The sequence below is a fragment of the Phoca vitulina genome, unplaced genomic scaffold (assembly GCF_004348235.1).
Source record: "Phoca vitulina isolate PV1807 unplaced genomic scaffold, GSC_HSeal_1.0 scaffold2, whole genome shotgun sequence".
Taxonomy (NCBI): domain Eukaryota; kingdom Metazoa; phylum Chordata; class Mammalia; order Carnivora; family Phocidae; genus Phoca; species Phoca vitulina.
The window spans coordinates 7,932,755-7,941,644 of NW_022589705.1; the positions used below are offsets into that span (position 1 = coordinate 7,932,755).

The 8,890-nt window shown below is 38.3% G+C and overlaps 1 non-coding gene across 1 annotated transcript; it reads right to left on the bottom strand.

Annotated features, from left to right (window-relative positions):
• Window positions 1–909: 909 nt before the first annotated feature.
• LOC116626810 lies at window positions 910–1,015 on the bottom strand. Its single transcript, XR_004298341.1, has one exon. It is a non-coding gene; the product is annotated as a U6 spliceosomal RNA (small nuclear RNA).
• Between the last annotated feature and the right edge of the window lie 7,875 nt (window positions 1,016–8,890).

Sequence of the window (8,890 nt, forward strand, 5' to 3'; positions counted from 1 at the left end):
AAGAAGAAGAAGAAGAAGAAGAAGAAGAAGAAGAAGAAGAAGAAGAAGCTAGGATTGTTGTGGAGTGTGTAGGCTTGGAGTTACTGGCCCTCATCTTGCTTCAGTGAGTTGCGGGCCTAAGAGTGGAAACAATGCAGAAGAAAGTAGAACTACAAAGAGGAAAATATTGCTGACCACATCATTTGGTCCTTGGAGCAGGCTGTGCCAAAGTCTGAGCCCCCACATTAGATTTCTTGGTTACAGGAACCTTAAGCATTTTATTTTTGTTCAAGTCAGAGTGGATTATGTATCTGGTCACTTGCCAACCTAATTAATATAAAGTAAGCAGAAGAAATGGAGTCATTGAATCAAACTGAAAAGGAGTAAATGGCCTGTGAGAAAGGAAGAAAATCAAGAGAGAAGTCAAAAAGAGCATTTAAGACTGCATTTTCAACGATTTGAACAATGGATGATGAATTAATGTTAAAGCAAGGACACATGAAGTTTGTCAAACAAGGCTGGTGAAAGTATCCAGCACAATAATTATCTGTCATCTGCCATCAAATTACAAATTCCTTGGGAGCAGGAACCATATTTTAATTAAATTGCCTTTAGTAAATTAAATGGAGTCACTCAAATGTTTGAATTGCATTTACTCTATGCTGTGCCTTGGATATGTGGGCTAGTAGTTGGGAGATAAGCCTGGGACCAGGAGCAAAGGAAAGATAACCATAGCCCCCACATTAAGCCAGGGATCCCGGCAGAGGCTAAAGTCATCCAGGTCCTTAATGTTCCCTAGCTTCTGGGAGATGCATATTTCTTTCTGGAAGAAAGTGCCCTCAATTTGGGCCCTCAGGTTTCTCAGAGATTAAGGTCTACCACCTAAGCTCATAAACATTACCAAAAGAACAACATGGGAAAAATAATTTTTAAATATGGGAATGCTTCATGAATTTGTGTGCTATCCTTGTGCAGGGACAATGCTAATCTTCTCTATATCTTCCAAATTTAGTATATGTGCTGCTGAAGCGAGCACCAAATGGAAAAATTGAGAAACACATCATCAGTGGGAGATTTCAACATACTTCTCTTCACTTATTGATACATGAAGCAGGAAATAGAAAACTGGTAAAGATTTAGAAGACTTGAATAAAAAGTTTGATTCAACAAATAAGCAATTCAAACCCAACAGCTAAAAAATGTACATTCAAACATACATGGAATATTTTCAGATATTAATGTACCAGCCCATAAATGCCAGTCTCATAAAATACCAAAGAATCAAATTGCACCAACCAGGTCATCTTACCACAGTGTTGTTAATCATAAGTCAATAAAACAAAACAAAATATTTCCTTTGAAGATTTAAAGAACTCTAAATAACTGGTCTGTGTCAAAGAAGAAATCACAATGGGAATTTTTAAAACAATAGTGGAAAAAACAATAGCGAAATGGAACAAACAATAGTGAAAATACTTAAAAATAGATAGTTGGGGCACCTGGGTGGCATAGTTGGTTAAGTGTCCAACTCTTGGTTTTGGCTCATGATCTTAGGATTGTGAGATCGAGCCCCACATTGGGCTCTCTGCCCCCCCCAACCCCATGTTCTCTCTCTCTCTAAAATAAATAAATCTTTAAAAAATAGATAGTAGGGGTGCCTGGGTGGCTCAGTCAGTTAAGTGGCTGCCTTTGGCTGCCATGATCTCAGGGTCCTGGGATCGAACCCTGCATCAGGCTCCCTGCTCAGGGGGAGTCTGCTTCTCCCTCTCCCTCTGCCTCTCCCCCCAGCTTGTGCACTCTCTCTCTCTCAAATAAATAAAATCTTAAAAAAAATAGGTAGTATACAGTAAAGTGATACACAGAGGGAAATATGTAGTCTTAAATGCTTATATGGGGAAGGAGGGCTAATTGGCCAACTATACACCTTATGTTTGAAATAGAACAGATTAAATTACAAAACTGTAAGCATAAGAGTGATTATAAATGTAGTAGCAGAGATCAATGAAAAAGGGGGTGGGAGAACAATAAAAAGTCAATAAAACTGAGAATGGTCTTTCTTTTTTTTTTAAGTAAACTCTATGCCCAACTTGGGGTTTGAACTCACAACCCCAAGATAAAGACTCGCATACTAAACTGAGAATGTTCTTTGAAGAAAACTGGTAAAATAGATAAACTCCTAAGATTAATGGGGGGAAAGAAGATCCATATATTAATGATAAAGGGAATATAACTACAAACCCATAAAGAGATTAAAATATAAAAATTCTGTGCCTGTAAATTTGAAAACCTTGAGAAAATGGAAGAAGTTATAGAAAAATATGAAGACAAATTCAAAATGCCATAGTAGGGGGGCGCCTGGGTGGCTCAGTCATTGGGTGTCTGCCTTGGGCTCAGGTCATGATCGCGGGGTCCTGGGATTGAGCCCTGCGTCGGGCTCCCCACTCAGCAGGGAGTCTGCTTCTCCCTCGCCCTCTGCCCCTCCCCCCATTTGTGCTTTCTCTCTCACTCGCTCTCTCTCAAATAAATAAATAAAATCTTAAAAAAAAACAAAAAAACACAAATGCCATAGTAGGAATGAAGAGAGACCAAAATTGTTAAGGAAATTGAAGTAGATGATTTGAAATCTCCAAAAAAAAAAAAAAAACCCAAAACCAATGTCTATGTGTTTTTAGAGGTAAATTCTACCAGTCTTTCAAGAACAGATCATTCCAATCTTGTATAATCTCTTCCTGAGATGAGGGAAAAGAACATCTCTAAACTCACTTTGTGACTGTAATATAATATTGATACTGAAATCAGAAAAGGTCAGTATGATAAGGGAAAATTATGTTTTCAAATCACTTATAGACACAGTTCAAAAAAATCCAAACTAAACATTAGCAAATTTAATTTAGAAATGTATTAAAAAGGGGGGTGGGAGGGATGGGGTGGCTGGGTGATAGACATTGGCGAGGGTATGTGCTATGGTGAGCACTGTGAATTGTGCAAGACTGTTGAATCACAGATCTGTACCTCTGAAACAAATAATACATTATATGTTTAAAAAAAGAAGAAGAAGAAGAAGATAGCAGGAGGGGAAGAATGAAGGGGGGGGAAATCGGAGGGGGAGACGAACCATGAGAGACTATGGACTCTGAAAAACAAACTGAGGGTTCTAGAGGGGTGGGGGGGTGGGAGGATGGGTTAGCCTGGTGATGGGTATTAAAGAGGGCATGTTCTGCATGGAGCACTGGGTGTTATACGCAAACAATGAATCATGGAACACTACATCAAAAACTAATGATGTAATGTATGGTGATTAACATAGCATAATAAAAAAAAGAAATGTATTAAAAAGATAATATATTGTGATCAAGTTGGGAATATCCTAGGAATGCAAGGTGGTTTAACATATAAAAATATATTAATGTTATTAACTACTTTTACAGATGAAAGAAATATCATGTGAAGGCATTTTTTTTAAACAATTCAGTGGTTACTGAATTTAAAATAAATTCTTAATCAGCTAGGAATAAAACTTCCTATATCTGATAGTGTATCTACCAAACTCTGGAGTAAATACTTTTGTTGATGATGAAACATTGTATACATTACCTTTAAAATCACAAAATAAGGGCTGAATTGTGTCACCTCAAAATTCATATGTTGAAATCCTAACCCCCAGTACCTCAGAATATGACTATATTTGGAGATAGAGCCTTTAAAGACTTAATTATGGTAAAATGATGTTATATGGGTAGGCCCTAATCCAATGTGACTAGTATCCTTATGAAAAGAGGAGAGAGGGGTGTCTGGGTGGCTCAGTCCTTTAAGCGTCTGATTTGGGCTCAGTTCATGATCTCAGGATCCTGGGATTGAGCCCCACTGAACATGGGGCCTGCTTCTCCCTCTCCTTCTGCCCCTCCCTGCACTCGTGCACGTGCACGCGTGCTCTCTCTCAAATAAAATCTTAAAAAAAAAAAAAAAAGAGGAGAGACACCAGACCTTGCACACACACAGAGAGAACAATGTGAATAGATAGTAATAGGGTAGCCATCTACAAACCAAGGACAGAGGCCTCAAAAGAAACCAAACCTCCTGACATTTGATCTTGGACTGCTAACCTCCAGAATTGTAAGAAAAGAAATTTCTGTTGTTTAAGCCTCTTAGTCTATGGTATTTTATTATGGCAGCCTTAGTAAACTAATACAGCAACATTACCATTTTTATCTAATATTGTAATGGATAGTGAACCCAGCACAATAAGATAGGGAAAAAAGGTGTGAGAATTAGAAAGGAGGAAACCAAACTAAATAATCCCAGGTAAGGGGCATGAGATTGAGCCCCAAGTCGGGCTCTGCACTCAGCAGGGAGTCTGCTTGAGATTCTCTCTCTCTCCCTCTGCCCCTCCCCCAACCCTCTCATTTATTTTATTATTTTATTTTATTTTTTTAAATATTTTATTTATTTGACAGAGAGAGACACAAAGAGAGAGGGAACACAAACAGGGGGAATGGGAGAGGGAGAAGCAGACTCCTGGCTGAGCAGGGGGCCCGATGCGGGGCTTGATCCCAGGACCCTGGGATCATGACCTGAGCCGAAGGCAGAAGCTTAACAACTGAGCCACCCAGGTGCCCCAAGATTTGTGGTGTTTAAACATGACCTATTCCCATCCTTCTCTTCCCAATTCTGTAAAATTATTAAAAACAAATACCTTCACAATCACAGTAACCATGAAAACCAGCAGCCTAGTAGACCCTAGTGGGGCAGAATGGGTTTGGAACCCTCTAAAAAGCCCCATTCTCAGAGAATTGTCATTATTTAACATGTCTGGCATTCCCTGTTAACCCCTAATCAGAGGACTTATCTTTATTTGACCCGATTCAGAGTGTGCTCAGTGTGAACAGCCTTTTCCCCAGGACATTTGTTGAAAACAATCAGAGGCAATTATTTAGCATCTCAACTGCCTAAGTTGGAAAACAACTGGGGCAAACAAAAAGCTGACCAAACACTTAAAAGGAAAATCTTGGGAATAAGATGTCCATAGGGGATTTTGAAAAGCTCTGACATAATCCTGGGACTCTAGAAGATCATGCACATGTACAAGACTGTACCCATGCTCAGGAAGGCCTGAATTTCCCACCACTGCCTGACGTTGAAGCTCTGTATAAGCAGGAACCGAAGACTAAGGCAGAGGTGTAAGCTGCCTGCTAGAGAGTTGCAAACATGCCCCACCACACACATAATGCCCTTTGGCAATGCCTAGGTGATATCCTGATTCAAGGCATTTCAGGAAGTCTTTGTCCAATTGTTGACTTAACCACTAAGCTAAACTAAGCAGAGATTTCAGTGGCCACATGTAACAAAACAAATCAAATAAAAAACAAAAACCCAACAACTACAAACTTCACAGACTTTGTTCAGGAAGTCCTTAAACAAAAGGCAATAGCAGCATTAACACAAACCACAAACAACAATTACAACTAACCCTGGGGAGGGAAGGAATCTAATTCCCAGAGCTGCCACATATGTTATATAAAATGTCCAGTTATCAAGAACAACAATAAAAATATGAGACACAAAAGAAACAGGAAGTATGGTCTAAACACAGGAAGAAAAGTCATTCAATAGAAACTATCCCTAAGGAAGGCCAGATGTTGGACTTACTAGACAAAATCTTTTAAATTATCTATTATGAATATGTTCCAATAATTACAGAAAACCATGTCAAAGAACTGAAACAAAGTATGAGAGCAATGTCTTGCCAAATAGAGACTATCAATCAATAAAGAGTAATTATAAAAAAGAACCAGATACAAGTTTGGAGCTGAAAACTACAATAACTGAATGAAATACTTATGAGAGGGCCCCATAAGCTGACTTGAGCTGGAAGAAGAAAGATTCAGTGAATCTAAACAAGGTCAATTGAGATTATCGAGTCAAAGAAAAAAAAAAAAAGAAGAAAAGAGAATGAAGAACAATGAATAGAACCCTAGAGACCTATGGAACATCAGCTGTACAAACATGTGCATAATAGGAACCTCAGAAGAAAAGGAGAGAAAGGGGAAGGAAAAAAAATTTGAAGAAATAATGGCCAAAAATTCTGCAAATTTGATGAAAAACAACCTACACATCCAAGAAGCTCCACAAACTCTAAGTAGAATAAACTCAGAGATCCACAAAGAGACACGTTACAATCTTCCCAAAAGTCAAAGACAAAGAATTTTGAAAGTAGCAAGACAGAAGCGACTCATCACAAATGATTCTCAATAAGATTAACAGCTAGTTTTTTTTTTTTTTAAGATTTTTATTTTTATTTGAGAGAGAGAGCGAGTGCACACAAGCTGGGGAGGGAGCTGAGCAGGGAGCCTGGCACAGGGCTCGATCCCAGGACCCTGGGATCATGACCTGATCCGAAATCAGACGCTTAACACTCTGAGCTGCCCATGTGCCCCTAACAACTAGTTTTTTATTAGAAACCATGGAAACCAGGGGCGTCTGGGTAGCTCAGTCAATTGAGCATTTGATTCTTGATTTCAGTTCGGGTGGTGATCTCAGGGTCATGGGATCCAGCCCTGAGTCGGGCTCCATACTCAGCACAGAGGTTTGTTTGGGATTCTTTCTCTCTCTCTCTCTCTCTCTCTCTCCACTTCTGCCCCTCTCCCCCACTCATGCTCACATTCTCTCTCTCTCTCTAAAAAAAGAAAAGAAAAAAAGAAAGAAAGAAAGAAACTATGGAAACCAGAGGACAGTGTGATGGAATATTCCAAGTGCTGAAAGAAAAAGACTGTCAACCAAGAATTCTATACCCAGTACAACTGTCCTTCAAAATGAAGAAGAGGGTAAAACATTCCCAGATAAACAAAAACTGAGAGAATTCACTGCTTGCCATCCTGCACTACAAAAAATACCAAAAGTTATCCTTCAGGTTGCATTGAAAGGACACTAGACAGTAACTCAAATCCACACGAAGAAATACAGACCACCAGTAAAGGTAACTACATAGGTAAATGTAAAAGACAGTATAAATGTATTTTTTATTTGTAACTTTTTTCTTCTACCTGATTTGAAAGACAATATATAAAGCAATAATCATAAAACTGTTTATGGGCTTATAATGTATAAAGATGTAATTTGTGTAGTAATACTGTAAAAACGGGGGGGATGTATAGGAGCACAGTTTTTGTACACTATTGCAATTAAGTTGGTATTAATCCACACTAGATTGTTTTAGGTTAAGATATTAATTGCAGGGTGCCTCGATGGCACAGTTGGTTAAGCGTCCGACTCTTGATTTTGCTCAGGTCATGATCTCATGGGTCATGAGACTGAGCCCTGTGCGGGGCTCTGTGCTCAGCAAGGAATCTGCTTGGGATTCTCTCTCTCCCTCTTCCTCTGCCCCTCCTCTCTGTATGTGCTCGCTCTCTCTCTCTCTCTTTCTCTCTCCTCTCTCTCTCTCTCACACACACACAAATAAATAAATCTTAAAAAAAAAAAAGATACTAATTGCAATCCACAGGACAACCACTAAGAGAATAGCAAAAATGTAGTGAAGTAAACAAGGTAATTAAAGGGGCACACTAAAAATATCTATCTGACACAAAAGAAGATTGTGATGGAGGAATAGAGAAACAAAAAAGACATTAGACATAGAGAAAACAAATGGAAAATAGAAGACTTAAATCCTGTCTTATCAGTAATTACAGCAAATGTCTTCTTTGGAGAAATGTCTGTTCATGTCTTCTGTCCATTTTTCAACTGGATTATTTGGGTTTTTTGGTGTTGAGTTGTGTAAGTTCTTTATACATTTTAGATACTAACCCTTTATTAGACATGTCACTTGCAAATATCTTCTCCCATTCAGTAGGTTATCTTTTTGTTTTGTTGATTGTTTCCTTTGCTGTGCAGAAGATTTTTATTCTGATGTAGTCCTTATAGTTTATTTTTGCTTTTGTTTCTCTTGCCTTAGGAGACATTTAGAAAAATGTTGCTATGACTGATGTCATAGAAATTACTGCCTGTGCTCTCTTCTAGGATTTTTATGGCTTCAGGTCTCATATTAGGTCCTTGCTCCATTTTGAGTTTCTTTTTTGTGTATGGTGTAAGAAAATGCTCCAGTTTCATTCTTTCATATGTAGCTGTCCAGTTTTCCCAGCACCATTTGTTGAAGAGACTGTCTTTTCCCCATTGTATATTCTTGCCTCCTTTGTTGTAGATTACTTGGCCATATAATCATGGTTTTTTTCTGGGCTTTCTATTCTGTTCCACTGATCTGTGTCTGTTTCATACTGTTTTGATTACTATAGCATAGTAATATAACTTGAAATCTGGAATTGTGATACCTCCAGTTTTGTTCTTTTTCAAGATTGCTGTGGCTATTTTGAGGTCTTTTGTGGTTCCATACAAATTTTAGGATTATTTGTTCTAGTTCTGTGAAAAATGTTGATATTTTGATAGGGATTGCATTAGATCTGTAGATTGCTTTGGGTAGTATAGACATTTTAACAATATTCTCCCAATCCATTAGTATCTGGATTATGGAATATCTTTCCATTTGTTTCTGTCACCTTTAATTTCTTTCATCATTGTCTTATAGTTTTCAGAGTACAGGTCTTTCACCTCCTTGGTTAAGTTTATTCCTAGATATTTTATTATTTTTGGTGCAAATTGTAAATGGGAAGAATTTTTTATTTTTTTAAATGATTTGACTATATGTTACAAGATATGCACTTTAGATTCAAAGACATAGACTGGTTTAAAGTAAACAGATGAGGGGTGCCTGGGTGGCTCAGTCAGTTAAGCGTCTGCCTTTGGCTCAGGTCATGATCTCAGGGTCCTGGGATTGAGCCCTGTGTCAGGCTTCCTCTCCTTGAAATCTGGGATTGTGACACCTCCAGCTTTGTTCTTCTTTTTCAAGATTGCTGTGGCTATT